The 22,763-nt window shown below is 39.2% G+C and overlaps 1 protein-coding gene across 2 annotated transcripts in view; it reads right to left on the reverse strand.

The window, feature by feature from the left end:
• Positions 1 to 20,197, reverse strand: part of RALGPS2 (Ral GEF with PH domain and SH3 binding motif 2) — a 163,566-nt gene extending 143,369 nt beyond the window's left edge. For both annotated transcript variants that reach the window (XM_082857166.1, XM_082857165.1), the window contains exon 1: positions 20,064 to 20,197. The gene's annotated coding sequence lies outside the window, so the exon portion shown is untranslated. The remainder of the gene's footprint in view (positions 1 to 20,063) is intronic.
• Between the last annotated feature and the right edge of the window lie 2,566 nt (positions 20,198 to 22,763).

Here is a 22,763-nt window from a genome sequence, read left to right on the forward strand (position 1 = left end):
GTTCAAGTCCATTATATCTTTGTAAAATATCTTTGTAACTTTCAATGCTCAGGAAAGGGTATTAAAATATCCAACTAAAATTGCAGATTTGACTGTTTCTCCTTGGAGTTCTATCCATTTTGTTTCAGGTATTTTTGAAATTCTGTTATCAGAGGCACAAACGTTTAGAACTGTTATGCCCCCTTGATTAACTGACCTCTATTATTTTGTAATGACATTCTTTATCCTTGGAAACATCCTTTGCTCTGAAGAAATCTACTTTGTCTAATATTACTATAGCCACTCCATCTTTCTTTTGACTATTGTAAGTATAGTATATCTTTTGCCATCCTTTACTTTTAACCTATTTGTATCTTTATATTTAAAGTTATGTTTCTTATAGGCAATGATATAGTTGGGTCTTGCTAAATCCAATCTGTTAATCTCTGCCTTTTAACTGGTGTGTTTAGACCATTTATATTTAATGTGATTACCAATCTGGTTAAAATTAAGTCTATTGCCTTACTATTTGTTTCTCTTTGTCCCATGTTCTTTTTTTCCCTCTTTTTATGCCTTTTTTGAATTAAATGAGTATATACTCTGATTTCACTTTAACTCTTTTGATGGCTTATTACTTGTAACCTTTTTAAAAACAGAATTGCTTGAGGATAGTATGTATCTTTTCACTTACCATGGTCTACCTTCAAGTGATATTATACCACTTCACATACAGTATAAAATTCTTACAGTAGTATGCTACCTAGTATCATATCTTGCCCACCTAACACTCTGTTCATAAATGCTACCTCTTTGTTAAAAATGGGAGAGAAGCACTAGAGAAATGTAAAAGAAATAGTAGCAACAAACTGAGACCTCTTCCTTGGCTTCATTTAAAAGGCAAATAAGAACTGAGAAGGAAATAGATGCTTAAAAACTAGAACTACAACCATAACACCTGGGTTCAAATCCTAGTTCTGCCACTTACATATTGTATAACATAAGGCAAGATGGTTAGCCTTCCTGTTTCTCAGTTTCTACCTCTTTAAAATGAAAGTAACAACAGTACCTTCTTCACCAGGTTATTGTGACAATCCAATGAGTTAACACAAGTAAAATGCTTAGAACAGCACCAAGTAACTATGAAATGGTTAAAAAATAAAGAATACCTCTGAGATATTCTGAGTTCAGTTCCAGACCGCCGCAATAAACTGAATATTGCAATAAAGCAAGTTTCACCAATTTTTTTGGTTTTTCAGTGCATACAGAAGTTATGTTTACACTATACTATGGTCTATTAAGTGTACAATGTTATGTCTAACAAAATGTACATACCTTTATTTTAAAATACTTCATTTGGGGGACTCCCCTGGTGGTACAGGTTAAGAATCCACCTGCCAGTGTAGGGGACAGGGGTTTGAGCCCTGTTCCGGTAAGATCCCACATGCCACAGAGCAACTAAGCCCATGTGCCACAACTACTGAGTCTGCACTCTAGAGCCCACAAGCTGCAACTACTGATCCTGAAGCCCACGTGCCCTAGAGCCCACACGACCTAGACCCCATGTGCTGCAACTACTGAAGCCCATGTGCTGCAACTACTGAACCCTGCGTGCTCTAGGGCCCGTGCTCCGCAACAAGAGAAGCCACTGCAATAAGAAGCCCACGCACCGCAATGAAGAGTAGCCCCGACTCACCACAACTAGAGAAAGCCTGCAAGCAGCAATGAAGACCCAACGCAGCCAATAACTAACTAAATAAATAAATGTACTCTTTCTTTAAAAAAAAATACTTTATTTCTAGAAAACACTAACCACCATCTGAGCCTTCAGCAAGTCAATCATGTTGTGGGTGGAGGGTCTTGCCTCAATGTTGATGGCTGCTGTTTGATCACATTGGTGGTTGCTGAAGACTGAGTGGCTATGGCAATTTCTTAAAATAAGACAACAATGAAGCTTGCCACACTGATTGACTCTTCCTTTCATGAATGATTTCTTTGTAGCATGCAATGCTGTTTGATAGCGTTTTACCCACAGAACTTCTTTCAAAAATTGGAATCAAGCCTCAAACACTTCCACTGCTTTATCAACTAAGTTTTTGTTATATTCTAAACCTTTGTTAAAGGTTTGTCACTGTATCTGCATCAGGAGTAGATTCTATATCAAGAAAACACTTCCTTGCTCATCCCTAAGAAGCAACTCCTCATCCATTCAAGTTTTATCATGAGATTGCAGCAATTCAATCACATCTTCAGGTTCCACTTCTTGTTCTAGTTCTCTTGCTATTTCCACCATAGCTGCAGTTACTTCCTCCACTTAAGTCTTGAACCCTTCAAAATCATCCATGAGAGTTGTAATCAACTTCTTCCAAACTCCTGTTCATGTTGATATTTTGACCTCTTCCCATGCATCATGAACGTTCTCACTGGCATCAAGAATGGTGAATCCTTTCCAGAAGGTTTTCAATTGACTTTGCCCAGATCCATCAGAGGAATCACTATCTATGGCAGCTATAGCCTTAGAAAATGTATTTCTTAAATAATAAGACTAGAAAGTCAAAATGACTCTCTGATCCATGGGCTGCAGAATGGATCTTGTATTAGGAGGCATGAAAACAACATTAATCTCGTACACCTCCATCAGAGCTCTTGGGTAACCAGGTGCACTGTCAATAAGCAGCAATATTTTGAAAGGAATCTTTTTTCTGAGCAGTAGGTTTCAACAGTAGACTTAAAATATTCAGTAAAACATGTTGTAAACACTGTTGGTGGGAATGTAAACTGGTGCAGCCACTATGGAGAACAGTATGGAGGTTCCTTAAAAAATAATTACCATATGATCCAGTAGTCCACTCCTGGGCATATATCCAGAAACGACAAAAACTCTAACTCGAAAAGATACATGCACCCCAAAGTTCACAGCAGCACTATTTACAACAGCCAAGACATGGAAACAACCTAAATGTCCACTGACAGATGAATGGATAGAGAAGATATGGTATGTGTGTGTGTGTCTATATATATAATATATAGACACACACACACACACATATACCCATACATACACACAATGGAATATTACTCAGCCATAAAAAGGGAATAATACCATTTGCAGCAACATGAGTGGACCCAGAGATTATCATACTGAATGAAGTAAGTCAGAGAAAGACAAATATTATATGATATCAGTTATATGTGTAATCTAAAAATACGATACAAATGAACTTATTTACAAAACAGAAACAGACTCACAGACATAGAAAACTAACTTACGGTTACCAAAGGGGAAAGGTGTGGGGGAGGGATAAATTAGGAGTTTGGGATTAACAGACACATACTACTACATATAAATTAAATAAACAACAAAGACCTATTATATGGCACAGGGAACTATATTCAATATCCTGTAACAACCTGCAATGGAAAAGAATCTGAAAATGAATATATATAACTGAATCACTTTGCTGTACACCTGAAACTAACACAACATTGTAAATCAACCATGCTTCAATAAAAAGTTGTTTTGAAAAACAAACAAAAATTGGAAAGAGATGTGCTACCCTTAAGGCTTTGTTGTTCCATTTGTAAAGCACAGGCAAAGTAGATTTAGCATAATTCTTAAGGGGCATAGGACTTTTGGAATGGTAAATGAGCACTGGCTTCAATTTAAAGTAGATCCCACAAGCCATGTGGTGCAGCCAAAAATAAATGAATGAATGAATAAATAAAGCCACCAGATGCATTAGCTGGTAACAGTAGAGTCAGCCTGTCCTTCGAAACTTTGAAGCCAAGCATTGGCTTCTCCTCTCTAGCTATCAAAGTCCTAGATGGCATCTTCTTCCAATAGAATGCTGTTTCGTCTACATTGAAAATGTGCTGTTTAGTGTAGCCACCTTCATTAATTATCTCAGCTAGATCTTCCGGCTAAGTTGCTGCAGATTCTCCATCAGCACTTGCTGTTTCACCTTGCACTTTTATGTTATAGAGATGGCTTCTTTCCTTCAACCTCATGAACCAACCTCTACTAGCTTCAAACTTTTCTTCTGCAGCTTCCTCACCTCTCCCAGTATTCATATAGTTGAAGACAGTTAGGGCCTTGCCCTGGATCAGGCTTTGGCTGAACAGAATGTTGTAGCTGGTTTGATCTTCGGTTCAGACCACTACAACTTTCTCCATTATGAACAATAAGGCTGTTTCACTTCTTATCTCAGTTTTCAACATGCCTTCCACACTAAGCTTAATCATTTCTAGCTTCTGATTTAAAGGGAAAGATGTGCGACCCTTCCTTTCCCTTGAACACTTAGAGGCCAATATAGGGTTATTAACTGGCTTAATTTCAATACCCTTTCTTGGAATAGGGGGGGCCCCAAGAGAGGGAGAGAGACCAGCGGGGCTGGGGGTGGGTCATGGCCAGTTGGTGGAGCAGTCAGAGCACACACAACATGTATTAAGTTCACTATCTTACACAGGGGTAAGGTTCGTGGTGCCCCAAAACAATTACAATAGTAACATCAAAGATGACTGACCACAGATCACCATAACAAATATAATAATGAAAAACCTTGAAACATTGTGAGGATTACTACCAAAATGTGACCCAGAGACACAAAGTGAGAAAATGCTGTTGGAAAAATGGCACCAACAGGCTTGCTCAATGCAGGGTTGCCACAAACCTTCAATTTGTAAAAAACAAAGTATCTGTGAAGTGCAATAAAGCAAAGTGCAGTAAAACAAGGTATGCCTGTAAATATAACAAGTCCTATTATTCACAATGAATAAGACAGTATTTTTTAATGCCCTATACACTACCTAAAATAATCTTTACCAACCCACACACTGGGTTGCACTTCTCTAAGTGAATCTACAAGTAAATTAACTACTTAGGCTCTTTTACTTGCAAGAAATTTATTCAAGTTACCCCAAATATCATTTTAGGTATATATTATGGTCTTAGTATTGTTGTAAAAGCTTTGTATGTGTCATCTCATTTAATCTTCACATCAACCCCAAAAGGAAAGGATTTACGATGCTCACTTTTTACAGATGAGGAATGAGACAGAGCAATTAAAACAACCTGCCCAAGTCACACAGCTAGTAAAAGACATAACCAGAATTTGACTGCCAGAAGTCTGACCCCAAAGCCTGCATTCTTTCTTGGGAAAAAAACTGGATGTCGTCTCAAGAAGGGCAGGAGCCACAGACGTACTAGACTAATGGAAGAAGAGTATCTACAGAGCCAGAAAGCAGAATCTTCAATCTCAGGCTCTGTGCCTGTCTTTCTCTCACCACATGGTTTCTTGCTTACAGCTTTGTGCTTCTCTCGGACAGATGCCCCATATTCTTTTCTGGTTACCCACTGGCTTCCTCAACTCCTTTATCATTTCTGTACTCATAGCTTCTGCTTATACTTACTTTCCAGTCTCTTAAACTTTAGTTTTACAGGATTCTACACTAATGTATCCTTCCAGCATCAGCTCCCATGGCTCAATGGCAAATTAACTCCATGTTTCCTATAAATGGCTGTAATTTCCCCCACCAGACAATCCTAGGTTGTTAGCTGGTTTACAGATTAACAGCCCTTACTTAGGTCAAATGCCCACTCCTGGACCAATCAGGTGCAATATAGTTCTATATGGTTAAAAACATAGCTATTAAAGTCTGTTCCTCTGCAGTGTACTGTGGAAAAAGGAGATTTCCTTCAAAGGAACTGTAGGCACACCAGAATTATAAAACACATGTCTAGGACACTGAGTCAGCTAAGTCACCATTAATCTGGGGCTCAAAAGTCTTTTCAGTATTTTTAATCTATTTAGTTATAGTGTAATTAAGGAGTTATAAATACAAATTTTGGTTGTTATTAAGGAGATCATATAATTTACAGGGTCGCACAAGTAAGACATGGGACACAGGCCCAGCAATTGTTAAGTCAAGGGTGGCCATACTACAGCAACAGTATTATGACTGAAAGGAAAAACCCATTGCCATCTATCATTTTCAATTCTGCTCAGAGACAGAAGTAGTAAACATCAATAACCCTATCCATTCCTATAGCTATGTCTATTGCGCCACATTGAACTGAAGCAGAAGAGGGGGGCTAGATATGTTAACACTATTACTACAGCCAATTCACAGCTGCCCATGCTGCCCACAGACGGCTTCAACAGTACTGCTAGTTCCCTTAAGTTCAAATCTTCAACATTATACCTCTAAAACCCTTTCTGCGGATGAGTTCAACCCTACACCTTTTGGCTTTCTTAATGGCAGAGGAAAGTTCTGAATTGAAAACCTTCTGCTACCTAATTAGCTAAGACCAAGTCATAGGGACAGAAAGGAAAAAGTAAACATATAACTTATTAATGTTACTTTGCTATCAATATTGTTTTAAACCTTCTTGTTGGGAAGATTACCTAATACATATATAACTAGAAGCCCCTCTCCCTTTTTTTAAAAGAACACTGGTTCTAAACAGTTTGGATTTTCCCTCCAGTCTTCATTTACAAATTATCAATTTGCAGCCTTAAGAAGAAAGGAAACAGAGTGAGAAGCTAAAAGTTATTAACAGTATGTACTACCCCTTAAATTTTAATCTGCTTTACTTCTAAGGACTGAATAACCTGCCCATTTTACCAAGTTATTTCCCACTCCATCACTCCAAAAACCCTTCAATCCAAAGCATGCCAAAAAGACTAATTTCTGTTACTATATCTTCAGTAATGCTGTTCCCCAATATTTAAGTTCTTACCACCTTAATGAAACACATTTCTTAAGGACCACTCCTGCCCTCACTAAGCCTCCCTCCGCTCCTGCAAACTGCTCTTCAATCTGACACATAACTACATACGATCTCATGTTATTTACTGTGGTTTCACTCACATAAAAGACTTCATCTCTCACCAAGAAGATGTAAACAATGAGTGCAAGATCTAAAACTTATTCTTCTATGGTAACATTCACAAGTACTGGGCTCACAGAAAACATTCAGAAATACTGTTGACAAAAAGAAGCAAGTCAGGGCTTCCCTGGTGGCGCAGTGGTTGAGAGTCCGCCTGCCGATGCAGGGGACACGGGTTCGTGCCCCGGTCCAGGAAGATCCCATGAGCCGTGGAGCGGCTAGGCCCATGAGCCATGGCCGCTGAGCCTGCGCGTCCGGAGCCTGTGCTCCGCAACGGGAGAGGCTGCAACGGTGAGAGGCCCGTGTACCGGAAAAAAAAAAAAAAAAGATATATATTTAATAGATAATCCAACTGATAAATTTTAGACTAAACCCAACCAAAATCCATAGCCTTATTTTTCAAACAAGTACATCTGAATATATCATTCATTCCTTGATCAAAAAACTGTGAGTGTCCTTTAACTTTATGACAACTGGCTATTTGGATAAAAAGATAAAAATTAGATCTTTCCTTAAAATAAATAGGATGAATTAAAGATGAAAAACATTTAAGGCATAAAAATACAAGAAGTAAACATAGGTGAATTTTTTTTAATGTTGGCACAGGAAAGTCTTGGACTGATAACAGAAAAACAGAAACAGTAGAAGACTGATAAATCTGACTAAAGAAAACATGACACACACACAGAGCAGAACACATGTATTGCATCAATTCTAGGATGAATATTTTCTCATCTTTTAACATCTCTGAAATCAGGATGCCTCTTAAAACTAACAGAGTGTCATGGTTTAACTGACAGCATATTTCTATCCTTAACTGTTGTTACACAGTGTATCTCACAACTGAAGCCAACTTAGATTTAATAAAATAAGTGAGGTGACAAAAAAATAAAATAGGGAAAAGATCTACAACAACCAACAAAAACAATATTCTTCATACATAAAGGGCTCTAACATGTTAAATAACAGGGTGCTTCAACTGCACTGGTTATGTTTCATTTCTTAAGTTATGGGTTAACTGTATTTTTTTTTCCATTACGGTTTATCACAGGATATTGAAAATAGCTTCCTGTGCTATACAATAGGACCTTGTTGTTTATCCATTCTATGTAACAGTTTGCATCTGCTAATCCCAAACACCCAATCCTCCCCCAACCCCTCGCCTTGGCAACCACAAGTCTGTTCTCTGTATCTGTGAGTCTGTTTCTGCTCCATAGATAAGTTCATTTGTGTCCTATTTTAGATTCCACATGTTAAGTGATATCATATGGTATTTGTCTTTCTCTTTCTGAGGGGTTAACTGTATTAATCTTTATGTACTTTTTGTTTATCTGACTTATCTCCTTAAAAGACTTTTAAGAGACTGAGCAATAAGAATATAAGATATGAAGAGGAAATTATACACAAATGTCCGAAAACATGAAAATATAAACTTCACTGAAAAAGTTAAAAAATGCAAATTATAACAAGAATTTATTACATTACAGATCAATATTTATGTTTTTAAAGCTAATCACCAAGTCAGTAAGAGTACAGAGAAACAATTATACGCCACGGGCAAAAATACAAATGTACTTAACCTCCAAACAGCAATCCATCCTCCTTTTAGAAATTCATCAAAAGGAAATGATCAGAGGGACTCCCCTGGTGGCGCAGAGGTTAAGAATCTGCCTGCCCACTATGGAGAACAGTATACAGGTTCCTTAAAAAACTAAAAATAGAACTACCATACAACCCAGCAATTCCAGTACTGGGCATATACCCTGGGAAAACTGTAATTCAAAAAGAGTCATTGTACCACAATGTTCATTGCAGCACTATTTACAATAGCCAGGACATGGAAGCAGCATACGTGTCCACTGACAGATGAATGGATAAAGAAGATGTGGCACATATGTACAATGGAATATTACTCAGCCATAAAAAGAAATGAAATTGAGTTATTTGTAGTGAGGTGGGTGGACCTAGAGTCTGTCATACAGAGTGAAGTAAGTCAGAAAGAGAAAAACAAATACTGCATGCTAACACATATATATGGAATCTGAACAACAAAAAATGGTTCTGACAAACCTAGGGGCAGGACAGGAATAAAGACGCAGACATAGAGAATGGACTTGAGGACATGGGGAGGGGGAAGGGTAAGGTGGGACAAAGTGAGAGAGTAGCACTGACATTATACACTACCAAATGTAAAACAGATAGCTAGTGGGAAGCTGCTGCACTGCATGGGGAGATCAGTTGGGTGCTTTGTGACCACCTAGAGGGGTGGGAGGGAGACCCAAGAGGGACGGGAACAGCAGAAACTAACACACCATTGTAAAGCAGTTATACTCCAATAAAGATATTAAAAAAAAAAAAGAATCCGCCTGCCAATGCAGGGGACACAGGTCTGAGCCCTAGTCCGGGAAGATCCCACATGCTGCGGAGCAACTAAGCCCACGTGCCACAACTAATGAGCCTGGGCTCTAGAGCCCACGAGCCACAAGTACGAAGCCCATGCGCCACAACTACTGAAGCCCGCATGTAGCAACTACTGAGCCCTCATGCTGCAACTACTGAACCCCGCGCTCCACAACGTGAGGCCACTGCAGTGAGGAGTACGTGCACTGCAATGAAGAGTAGTCCCCGCATGCCACTAGAGAAAGCCCACACACAGCAATGAAGACCCAACGCAGCCAAAAATAAATAATAAAATTTTAAAAAAAAAGGAAATCATCAAAAAAGTACAGGAATATGTATTTAAAAAAAGCGAAGTCTATCACTCTTCATAGTATATAAAAGTTAAAAACAACCTAAGTGTCCATTAAGAGATTGATTAAATAAATTATGATACACCCACACAAAGTGACACAATACAGCCATTAAAAATGAGGGTAGAGAGAAACTGTCTTTCGAAGTGATATAACTAACCTTGGAAGTATCAAAGACTTTTTTTTTTAAGAAGATGACTTTTTAATTAATTAATTTATTTATTTGTTTTTCCTGTGTTGGGTCTTCGTTTCTGTGTGAGGGCTTTCTCCAGTTGCGGTGAGCGGGGGCCACTCTTCATCGCAGTGCGCGGGCCTCTCACTGTCGCGGCCTCTCTTGTTACGGAGCACAGGCTCCAGACGCGCAGGCTCAGTAGTTGTGGCTCACGGGCCAAGCCGCTCCGCGGCATGTGGGATCTTCCCAGACCAGGGCTTGAACCCATGTCCCCTGCATTGGCAGGCAGACTCTCAACCACTGCACCACCAGGGAAGCCCCTACAAAGACTTTTTATATGACCACCAGATTTTTAAAAACTTATTCTTTTTTTCTGGCTTAAAGTGTTTTACTTTTCTTATTGAGATATACACAAATACTGAAATGTATTTATAAATTTTTACTATGTAGACATGCATGCAACCACCAATCAGATAAAGATATAGAGCAATTCCAGCACTCCAGAAGTCTTGCTCCCCTAGTCCGAACCCCTAATCACTGCTCTGACTTCCATCAACATAGATGAGTTTGACCTTTTCCTGAACTTCAAAAAAAAGAGAATCACACAGTACATGCTCTTTTGTGTCTGGTTTCTTTCAACATTTTGTGATATTCACCCACATTTGCTAAGTATAGCAGTAGTTCCTTCTTTTTCACTGATGTATAGCATTCCAGTATAGAGCATACTACAAATTATTGCTCCATTATTCTGCTGACGGACATTTGGCTTGCTTCCAGTTGGGAGCTATTATGTAAAAAACTGCTATATTTTTCCAGATTTCATAACTTATTTTATTTGTATTGTTTCTTAATTTAGTTTCAGATAGTTATAATAATAAAACAAAAAGGATCAAACCCAGAAAAACATGATGAAGAAAAAAAACCCTGGTACCTCATCATATAGACAACTACCATTTTAAGATTTATGTTTTACATAACTGAAATGATGTTATAAATGCTGTTTTTTCTAAATCAACCCCTTTTCCTTTATTTTCTCCCTTCTTTCCCTCCCTCTCCTTTTTACCTTAGACCAACTAGGTAACAAATGTTTACATTTGATGTGCAACATTTTCTGCTTTACAAGATCACTTATACTCTCTCTCTCACACACACACAGGGTTTTTATTGTTTGTTTTACTAAAATGGGTATTTTATATATTCCTCTGTATCTTGCTTTTCTCAATTAAATATGGTGACAATGTCCTCACATCACTGTTATTTTTGCCATGTCTTTTTTTTTTTAATCAGCTTTGAGATGTAATTCACATACCATACAATTCACCCATTTACAGTATACAATTCAGGGACTTCCCTGGCGGTCCAGTGGTTAGGACTCTGAGTTTTCACTGCCGAGGGCCCGGGTTCAATCCCTGGTCAGGGAGCTAAGATCCCACAAGCTGTGCAGCACGGCCCCCCCAAAAAAGTATACAATTCAATGGCATGTAGAACTATCACTATAGTCAATTTTAGAACATTCTTATTATTTTAAAAAGAAACCCCACACTCCTTAGACCTCCCCATTGCCTAGCCCCAACCTCAAGCAACCACTAATCTGCTTTCTGTCTCTACAGATTTCCCTGTTCTGCACATTTCATATGAATGGAATCATATAATATGTGGCCTTTTGTGACTGCTTCTTTCACCTAGCATAATATTTTCAAGATTTACTGATGATGTAACATGCATCAGTACCTTACTCCTTTTAAGGGCTAAATAATAATCCAATGTATAGATATGTCACATTTTGTTTATTCACTTGTTGGGTAATGGACATTTGAGTTGTTTCCATTTTTTTTGCCTACAATGAATAATGCTGCCATAATCATCTGTGAACAATATTTTGTGGAGACATGTTTTCATCTTCCTTGGGTATATACCTAGGAAAGAACTGCTGGGTCATATGGTAACTCTATGTTTAATCATCTTAAGAACTGCCATGCTATCTTCCAAAGTAGCTATATAATTTTACATTCCTATTAGTGGATGAGGGATTCAATTTCTCAACATCCGCCTCTATACTTGTTATCATCTAACTTTTTGATTCTAGCCATTCTAGTAGTGTGAAGGGGTATCTCATCATGGTTTAACTTCACTTTCCTTATAGCTAATGATGTTGAGCATTTTTTCATGTGCTTACTGTATATCTTCTTTGAGAAATGCCTATTCAGATCCTCTGCCCATTTTTAAACTGGGTTTTCTTTTTATTGAGTTGTTAAAGAGTTCTTAATGTATTCTGAATGCAAGTCTTTTATCAGATATTTGATTTGCAAATATCTTCTCCCATTTTGTGGGTTATCTTTTCACTTTCCTGATGGTGTCCTTTGAAGGACAAGTTTTAAATTTTGATGAAATAAAATTTATGTCATTTTTGTTTTGTTGTTCCTGTTTTTGGTGTCATATCCAAGGTCATGAAAATTTACCCCTATGTTTCTTCTAAAGTCCATGTCTTTTGATGTGCATATATATTGATTTCTGTTGGGTCTATACCAAGAAGTGAAATTGATGGATCATACGGCATACACATGTAGAGCTTTAGCAGATGCTACCTAAAGAATTTTCCGAAGTGTTTGTACCAATTTTCAAACCCATCTGAAATGGATGAGTGTCCCAAGTGCTTTCCATTCTTGTCAGCACTTAGTATTTTCAGGTTTTTTTCATTTACACTATTTCTGGTGGGTATGTAGTCATATCACATGGTAGTTTTAATTTGCAATTCCCTGAAAATTATGTGTGAGTACCTTTCACTTTGGCCATATGGATAATTCATTTCATAAATGCCTTTTCTGGTCTTTTGTCCATTTGTTTTAAAATTGGGTTGCCTGTATTTTTTTTAATTGACTTGTATATTTTTCATATACTCTGGATACAAGTCCACTGTTGTACTATAAGTATTGCAGACACTTTCTCCACTGTGTCACTTGTCTTTTCACTCTCTTAATAGTATCCTTTGATGAACATAAGTTCTTATTTAATGAAGAAAAATTTATCAATCGTTCTTTTCTGGTACTCCTTATGTCTTGTTTAACAAAAACCTCTCCCTTCCATAGGGTCATGTAGATATTTTTCTATGTTTTCCTCTAGAAACTTTATTTTTCACCTTCGACGTTACATCTATAGTTCCTTCAAGGAGCACATAATCCCTATGTTACAAAATTATTTCAGAGAAGAGAAAAAAAGGGAAAGCTTCACAACTCATTTTATGAACCTACCACAACTCTGAAGTCAAAACAGATACATATAAATCTCTGATAAATTTATCTACTGATAAAAGTAAATTTTAAAAAAGCTCTAAGGCAGTGGCAAATCAAGTTCAGCAGTTAGAGGGAGAAAAAAACGAATGCAACACAGCTATGTAGGGTTGGACGCAATAATGCAAACTATTAATGTAATACATCCTATTAGCTGATTAATGGAGAAATATGATCATTTCTAACAATACAGAAAAAGCACTTGATAAAATGCAATACTTATGATATTATAAGAAAAAAGTCTTACAAAACTAAGACTAGAAGGTATTTCTTAACCTTTTTTAGTTATATTATCAAAAACTTATAGTAAGGTAGGGGAAATAGGGAGAGGTTGGTAAAATGGTAGTATAAACTTTCAGTTATAAGAAAGTTATAAGAAAAAAGTCTGAGGATTTAATGTATATCAAATGGTAACTATAGTTGATAACACTATATTGTAAAACTGAAATTTGCTTAAAAAGTAGAACTTTAGTGTTCTCACCAAAAAAAAAAAAGAAAACTATATGAGGTGACAGGTGTATTAATTAACTCAATGTGGGGAATAACTTCACAATGTATACATATATCAAATTATCATGTTGTGTATTTTAAATATCTTAAAATTTTATTTGTCAATTATACCTCAGTAAAGCTGAAAAAATACAGTTAATAACATCTATTATGTTCTCTTTTCTGCATAATTTTCCTTTCTTGTTAATGTCTCTGTGTGTGTTTAATTATGTTAGTTAGTTAAAATATAAATGTAATAAAGGCAAATGTTTTTGTCTGTAGCTGTATCCCCAGCACCAAGAACTATTCCTGGAAAACAGAAAATGCTCCATGGCTTTTAAAAAATGAATAAATGAATGATATCTAAATCAAAATTTGCATTAGGGAAAAATTATAGTACTTTCTTTTGGCATTTCTCCAGAAATAAGCAGTTATACAGGCCACGTTTGTATGTATAAAAATGTACACATTTATATGTATATAGTACTTATGTATGAAAATCGTTCTGATGATTAATTTTTAAAACCCTATCTGATAGGGAAAAAAACACAAAACCTTCAGTAAGCTGTCATACTTGATGAGATTTTAGAGGTATTCCTATTGAAGTCAGGAACATGAAATTCAGGATCATCTCTTTCAAGTAGGCCCTTAATGCTGACTGGCAATCACACTATATTTCTCTATTCTATTCTCTTCTACTCTATTCTATTCCCTTTCCCACTCTTTGATGATTATGTCACATATTTTCCCTCTTGTCAAACCTCCAATACATACTCCCATTCTTCCTTACTCTCAGCTAATGATCTTGCTTCTCATACATTAACAGAAAACCTCAGATGAGAACTTCCTCAAGCTACCACCATCATGTCTCTGTCCATATATTCTGTTCTTCTCTCCGAATTCTGTAGACAAACTCTCCCTACTCCTAGTAAAGTTCAAAGGCTAATCCTTCCACCTGTGCCACAAGTCTATGTCTATGGCTGATTTCACGCTACAAAAGCAAAGCTGAGTAGTAGTGACAGAGACTGTACTGCCCACAAAGCCTAAAATACTTACTATTCAGCCCTTTAAAGAGAAAACTGGCTTGAGCCTTGTACTGGATCATCTCCGCTCTCATCTAATACGGACACTGCTGGTTGAAAAGGCCCACTAAGTCCCATGCATAAGAAATGAAGTAAGATCCACACAAGACCCATACAACATCAGAGACATATCAGAGACTGATGACAAAGAAAGGATCTTAACAGAAACAGGTCACATATAAAGGATGAAGACTAAAGGGCATAAGACTTTTCAAAAATTATAGTACAATTCCTTAAATTTTGAGGGAAAATTATTTCACCTTAGAATTCTATACCCAGACCAGCCAAATTAGCAACCAGGTGTCAGGGTAGAAAGAAGATATTTTCAGCAATACAAACATCTCAAAAATTTCACCTCCACAAATATCCTTTCTTGAAAGTTACTGAGGGATGTATTTCACCAAAACAAAGGGGTAAACTGGAGAAAGAGGAAGACATGGATCGAGAGACCATAGGCTCTAATGCAGGGAAAAGGCAAAGAGAATTCCCAGAATCATGAAGGGAAATCACAAGCTAAGACCAAGCAGAGTGGAGAGCCCCCTTGCAGGTCTGAGCAAAAGGATGGAGAGCCCTGGGATTTTTCCAATTCAAAGAAAAATCGAATGATCAGTTACCTGATGTGTTTGAACATAACTGAGACAGTTTCTGGGGGAAAAAAAAAGAGACAAATAGGAAACTAAGCAAAAAACAAAAAAGAAAAAATTTTAACTCCAAGAAATATCATCATAGTACACTGCACAGTTCAACAATAAACATGCATACAAAATCATAATAATGCAAACAATAAACAGCATGCTATAACTATATTAGGAGATAAAGGGAGAGGAACTTCAGGTGGCATAAGAACCCAAAACCATAGACAGACTCATCTTCCACAGGAGGAAGCCAACAGATATCTAAAATTGAAAAACAAGTAATATCTTAAAATATGGACATAAATATTATTAAAAAAAACAGCTAAAAGTATCAGAAATGGTTGCTCTAGGAGCAGGACCTGGCAGGGAAAGTTGTACAGGGGAGTGGTGTTCTTCATTTTAAGTCTTATAGTACAGCTTTCTTTTTAACTGCACAGTTCTATTATTTAAAGTCAAAAGTTAATTTTTTTTTCAAAGAACAAACAAAACTAGTGAGCTTTGTATCATTTAATACCAATTAACTCACTCACTCCACAAATTTTATCTGGGTATTAACTATGCCAGGTACTTTTCTAGGTGCTCGGAATACATCAGTGAACAAAACTAAGTCCCTGCCCTCATGAAGTTTATATCCAGAGGGAAGAAGATGATAAACAAAATCAATGTATGCTATAATGTCAGATAAATTAATGTTGTGAAGACAAATAAAGGTGAGGGTAGAGTGTAATGGGGATGCTGTTTAAGTAGGGTTTTCAGAAAAGGGCTGTCCAAGAGTCAACAAAAAGGAAATAGAGATAAAAGGGAAAAATCTGTTTTGAGAAAAGGTTATGTAAATAAAATAACAGAAGGGTACCAATTAAGCTCAAGGTGAGAGCTTCATTTTAAGCCTCTCATACTCTAAAGCCATGTATCATTCAAAAGCCAGTACCAAAGTTCCCTGTAGTGGCATACATAAACTGTCAGGCACCGTCAAGCTAAGTCCTATGAACATTGCTGTTCATACTCTTCCTACATCCCTAACTAGCCATTACTTATTAAAGTGACTGACTAAATTTATACAAACTTTTTTCTCTCCATAGAACAGGTGGATGTCACACACTTCAAACTCCAGTGTTTTTAGTCCTATTACATAGTTAAAAGTTTTCCTAAATCAAAAGTTCAAGATGTTAATCAAGAAAGATTCCAGATTAATTCCAAGTTACGGAAATTATTCGCATCCGATCTTCATTTTCTCACTAAAGAGAAACCCTAAACCAGAGTTTCAGGCTATTGAATTATCTTTTTATTGAAAACTGAATAACTAAAAAAATGTAGCATCCAGATTAAAGCAACGTTTTATTCCAAATACAGTTGTTACACAATAAAAACCTCATATTCAGAAAAGAGGACTGATTTTAATGTCTTATTCTCAAAACACTTATAATTAGAAGTGAATCCAAACTGCCTTTTTTTATATAGCAAAAAAAGCAGTACTTTTAGATTTTAAGTAGGTCTTAAAGTTTAACTCACAAAAAGAAAACAAATTCAATTAATTAAATCTCAATTAACTGTTGGGCTTAAAGTTTAAAAATTATTTTGAAATTTCTGGAAAAGCAGGCTAGTAGCTGTAGTATAGCACTGGATGATGCTGCTCTCCCCATCCACACTCCCCAGGTGGTGCACCGCATTATAGTAAGAGCTACAACTTGGGTTTAGGTTCACTGCTTGCTTATTGGTGGTGTGCTAACATCTTTAAACCCATTTCCTCATCTAAAATGGAGATAATAATGCCTGCCTAAGGTCAGTGTTAATTGTTGGCACTCCAGTAAATAAGAAGTACCAAAACATTGAAGTTATCGATAATATATATTAAAAAGCTTTGTAATCGGTGAAGAACTACACCAATGTTTGTCATATTTTAATTTAAAAAAACAACTATCACTTTCAGTCAAAATTCTGATTTTAGTGATAATGGTTATCAGATTCTAAGGAAGAACAATGAGACCTTGGTCCACTCACACATACACAGCCAGAAGAAGAAAAGATGATTTTTTTAAAAAATTTAGACTTAAAAAAAAAAATTAGACTCCCTTATAAACAAGTGTCAAGAGAGCATTTTTAGCAAACATTTAACTATATAAACCAAAAGAATAAAGCTGTTTAACCACATGTAAACTGTGCACCATGTGACTGCAGGTAGAATGTTTATTTTGGTGTACTTGGGAACCAGATACCCAAAGTACATAAACATCAGCATATTTTTAAAACAACTGTCTTAATGCTTTTGTTCACTGAGTAATAATTCCCACTATTCTTAGAAGGAAAAACACAACAAATATCCTTAACCAAAAAAACTCATCAGAGGGGTTTTTACTTCTGAAACTTTTAAACTAACACTAAACAGTGTTATCTGACAATGAAGCAGTAGACTATTTTTGCCTACTTACCCTTTAAGCTCCATCAGGGCACAGACCTTTTTCTCTGTTGTATCACCAACATCTAGACAACTAACCGGCACCAAATAGGAACCCAATAAACATGTGTAGAATGAATGAACGAACAAACTGGACCTCTGGACAAAAGCTGAAGTGTTTTCAGTTGCAACAGAGCAATTTCACCTATATATCTATCCATCATTCACTACAAAAAACTACTGTCTCAACTGTAATGACACAAAAAGCTGAAAAAGACAAGAACTGGATACATAAACACACACAAATACATCACTCACATGTATAATAAAAGTACACAAAGTAAAAGATTAACGAAGCCAGTTTCATAGTAGTTATACTTTCCCTCAGGAGATTTTGGTCTGTTCTTCCTGATAATCAAAATATACATTAGAAAAGCATGCTGCAATATTGATAACACAGCACTATCTTTAAAGTTCTGTTGCAATCTGGAATAATTTAGCCAAAATGAACAATATTTCCAGAGTCCCACCCTGAGTATTTTAAAGTCAAATTCCTTAATTGAAAGAAAGGTCAATGAATGAATCAAATGAAAAAAACGTAGATCTTGCCATTTCAAAATTATTATACTGAATTTTAAAAAGAGAAAATCTAAGTTTAAAATAAATTATGTTAAAATTATTTATTCAAAAAGGCATCTTATGTCCTTACACATGTCCCTTAAGCTAGTAAGACAAGTACTTTCCAAATCTTTGAAGCTAGATGATAAACTTTATGCCTACAGAGCTTGAGTAAGAGGTTCTTTTTATTAAAATAACACTGTTTGGATAAGTTCCTTTATAATTCTAAAGTCTACAGTAAAATATACAGCAGTAACAGTAATACACATTATGATTTTACAGCACTAGGATAAGCATAATTATCTGGATGGAACAGGCTTTTACAGCTAGCAAGCTATGACTTGCTATGACTGTAATACTATGCTGCACGGATCGAAAAGTTTCCCAAAATTCTGATGGTCATCTTCAGAGAGACTTACACAAAGTTGATCTGATGGTGAATACAGAAAAACACCAACTCATAAACACTGGTACGAAAACAAAGCTCTCTACAGCAACTATAGCGTTGAAATTTTAAAACCCAGGGCATGTAAAAGATAAAGCTCAATTAATTGCTGCCTGTATTTCCTACTTTACGGTCTTAAACGCCAGGTATTGGTATTTCTTTTTAGCGCTCTCTTAAACAGAAATTTAGTGTTTCAATGGCCCCTCCTCCACAGCTAACATCAGTGCCCTTTCTTCCTCCTCCCTCACCCCTCCCAGTTAAAACAAATTAACATTTGTACTTAGGTACCTCCTATCAGCTCGCAGCTTCTTCCCAAACACGCCCACGTACACTGAAACTGGCCTGCGTCTACAACACAGCTACAGGAAAAGCGCTTTGATGGGGGCAGGTGGGGGATAATGTAGCTCCGCACAGGTTTACTGCTATTTTCCAGATACAGATAACAGCTTCTCACTCCTGTCTCGGGTTTTTTGCAAATCACCTCCAAAGCATGGTGTTTATGAGCCTGCCTAATCCGATACAGCAGTAGAATCCCGGATATTTGCAACTGTTTGATCAGATCGTGGGGAACCTCTTCTTTTTTTCAATACGTCCGTTCCTAGCGGTACAGCACCGGATCTCGGGCAGCGCTCCAGGCCCCGCGTCCTGCCGCGCGCCCGGCCCGGGGCCAGCGCAGGACCGCCCCTCTGGGTCCGAGGCCGGCAGGCGACTAGGGCTACGGACCGCTCCGCAACAGGTCACCCTGACCGCGAGACTGCGGGTCCGCAGGCGGCCAGCTGGGCGGCCGGGCTTCGGGGGCGCAGCTGCTAGGGCCGCGGAGGGGGTGTGGCCCGGCTCTGCGGGTCCCGGCTCCCGGAGTCCCAGCTCCAGCTCACCTGAAGGGAGGCTGAGGCGCCGCTGGGCGCCAGGGTAGCCCGGGCGGAGCCCGGGGGCTTCCGCCACCCAGGAGAGAGGGAGGCGAGGCGGGCTCGGAGGGTCGCCGCGCCCCCGGCCTCGGGACAGAGACCCGGAGCCGGGACCCCATGGCCGCCTCCTGACGCCGAGAGCGAGCCGCCGAGGGAGGCGCGGCCCTGGGTTCCCAGACGCCGGCACCCCTCCTCCCTCAGCCCGAGCCCCGCAGCTCTCTCTCCGCGCCGGGGTCGAGCAGCGCCGGGGCCCGCGGCCGGGAGATCAACACACCGCAGCGCCCGAGCCGCCGCCATTCCCCGCGCCGCCGCCGCCGCCGCCGCTGCGGCTCCGCGCAGCCCGGCGGGGCGCAGCGCTCCCACCTTCCCTCCCCCGCACCGCCCACCGAGGCTCCGCACCAGGCCCACGGCGAGGGAACCGACCTGTGCAGCCGCGGCAGACGCTTCGGAGATTGGAAAGACGGCGCCGGCCCCCCGCTCCGCCGCTTTGCAGCCGCCGCCGCCTAGGCTAGCGCTCGGCGACCGGAGCAGTCGGCGTCTCTCATTCAGCGCCGGCCGCCGCCGCGGCCGCTCAGGGGAGGGGAGTGAGCTGGATCCACCCCATCCACGCCGGGGGTGGGGGAGGAGAGCGGACTGGGCGGGGGCGCGCGCCGAGCAGGCGGGGCGGAGCCGCGCTCGCGCACCAACTGAGCGCGCTCGCGCGGGCCCCGAGCGCCGCGGCCGGCGGGGTCTTCTCGGCGCGCGCCCAGCTAGCGGCTCTTCAGCTGTGCGGAGACCAACTGCTCCAGGGGGCCCGCGGCCGCGGCGCGCGCCAACTGCCGCAGTCCCTCTGCTGGGTGCCCGCCCAAAGGAGGGGCCGCTACCGGCCAAACGAGGGGGCGGGAGGGGTTGGCGGACGGACAGGTGGGGCCCCCGCAGCAGCCCCGCCATCCGTTCCCCGCATCCGGCCCTCCACGGTGAAATCCCCTGTGGTGGCCGTCTCCTTCAGCGCAGGCACCTCGTCTTTAAGGCCAGAGAACAAAGTCTGGAAACACTTGGGCTCCAGATCAAATATCCTGCCCGCGCCAGCCGTGTTTTTAGAAGTCGCTGCGCACAAGTGAGGGGGGTCCAAATGTGAAGAGCCACCCCACTGCCGTAGGGTCATAAATTATAGTGATCAATACTCTCACATATTAAGATTCGAGAGGCGTTAGAAGTAGGCCTTTGTGTGATGCCCTTGGCTTAATGAGCAAATGACAGAAATCTGGCATCCCTTGGGTCTCAGATTGATGAGTTCCAGGTGAGCAGTCTTTTCACGTTGAATGCAAGAACAAGATTCTGAAATATTAAATCTTTCCTGTGAATGAAAAAGGAATGGATTTGGTTAAACTGTGAAAGGGTGTTGTTTCGGAGGGTGCACTGTATGCGGTGGCCTACTTAGAATTAGCACCATTTGATGCAGTGTGACTATAAATGGAAGGTTTTAAGTGAGGCACCTTTGTATATGCTATCATTAGACCGTTTAGAAATGGGTGATTATTGGATGATCTGCAGCTCTTTCTCTAGGCAATATGCAGTAGAATATGGAAGGAATACTGTGTACCAGCATTGTGCATAAAACATGAAAGGGCCAAAATTATTCTCATTTGGTTTCTTTCCTCTCTTTAATAACCACTAAACAGAATGGATTAATCGTGATATTGAAGAATGCTAATTATTTCCTGCTTTGACTGCCTTGTGTCATAGCCCTTCACTCTAGTTAGGGAAGCTTGAATGCCCTTCAACCCCTTTCTCTCAAATAGAGTTACTTCTTTAAAGCCTCCCTCTCCCCCACCCCACACCCAAAGTAGGTTAAAAACAAAAGCAACAGAAAAAAAACCATAGGTTAAGTGCATGGTTCTTCATTTTTATTTCATTTACTTTTAAAGAAAGTCTTAAAAAGAATCATGATGAACTCACTAGAAGCAGAGAAACCAAAAACAAAACAAAACAAAAGGGCTTCCCTGGTGGCGCAGTGTTTGAGAGTCCACCTGCCGATGCAGGGGACACGGGTTCGTGCCCCAGTCCGGGAAGATCCCACATACCGCGGAGCGGCTAGGCCCGTGAGCCATGGCCGCTGAGCCTGTGCGTCCGGAGCCCGTGCTCCGCAACGGGAGAGGCCACAACAGTGAGAGGCCCACGTACCACAAAAAAACAAAACAAAACAAAAAAACCCAAAAATCTTTCAAATGAGAAAGGACAAAAAAAAAGGAAAACAGACTACTGGTGAAAAGGGGAGAAATGTATGATGCATACAAGAAGTTTTCCCCTAGATGTTAATTGCTTCAGCTTCCAAAGGAACAACAGGCAAAGAGAATTAGCAATTGGAGGAAAAATCCTTCCAGTTGGGTAAATATTTAATCTTTTTTAAGTGTTAGTAAGGCAGAAATAGAGACACAGATGCAGAGAACAAACATATGGACACCAAGGGGGGAAAGCAGTGGGGGGTGGGATGAATTGGGAGATTGGGATTGACAATGTATACACTAATTTGTATAAAATAGATAACTAATAAGAACCTGCTGTATAAAAATAAAATTTAAAAAAAGAAGTGGCAAAAAAAAGATTAAGGAAAAGGTAGATGGCTATGTGCCGACAGTAATACATACAATTATATATGTATATATGTATATATATCCCATTATCACTGCTTTTTAAAAAATGGGAAAACTGAGGAACAACAGGGAATTCTATTTTGTATAAATGTCTTGCAACTACTTTAAACTTGAATTAGGGTTTCATAAAAATAAATGAGCCTGTGTTCCCACATCTGCCAATAATTTTCACAGTTTACTGTAAGAGCAGTGAAGTTTTCATTTGGACTCTGAAGAGAAAAAGCCATGTGACTCATGAAGCTAGGCCATGGAGATACTAAATTCTTATACATACTGAATTTCTTATGTTAATAACTTGTAAAATAGTATTTTTATTAACTTCTAGAGTTATGTTAAGTTCAAATTTCTGAACTTGGTTAAGGTTAAGAATTTGTATATAAAAATACAGAAAAAAGTTCATTCTCGATGTCTTTTTTTTTTTTGCCATAGGTTAGAAATTATTTTAGAAAGTCAGTGTCCCTTCTGATTCACTGATATGTAAATGAAAACA

This window comes from Leucopleurus acutus, assembly GCF_964270905.1.
Source record: "Leucopleurus acutus genome assembly, chromosome: 2".
NCBI classification, from domain to species: domain Eukaryota; kingdom Metazoa; phylum Chordata; class Mammalia; order Artiodactyla; family Delphinidae; genus Leucopleurus; species Leucopleurus acutus.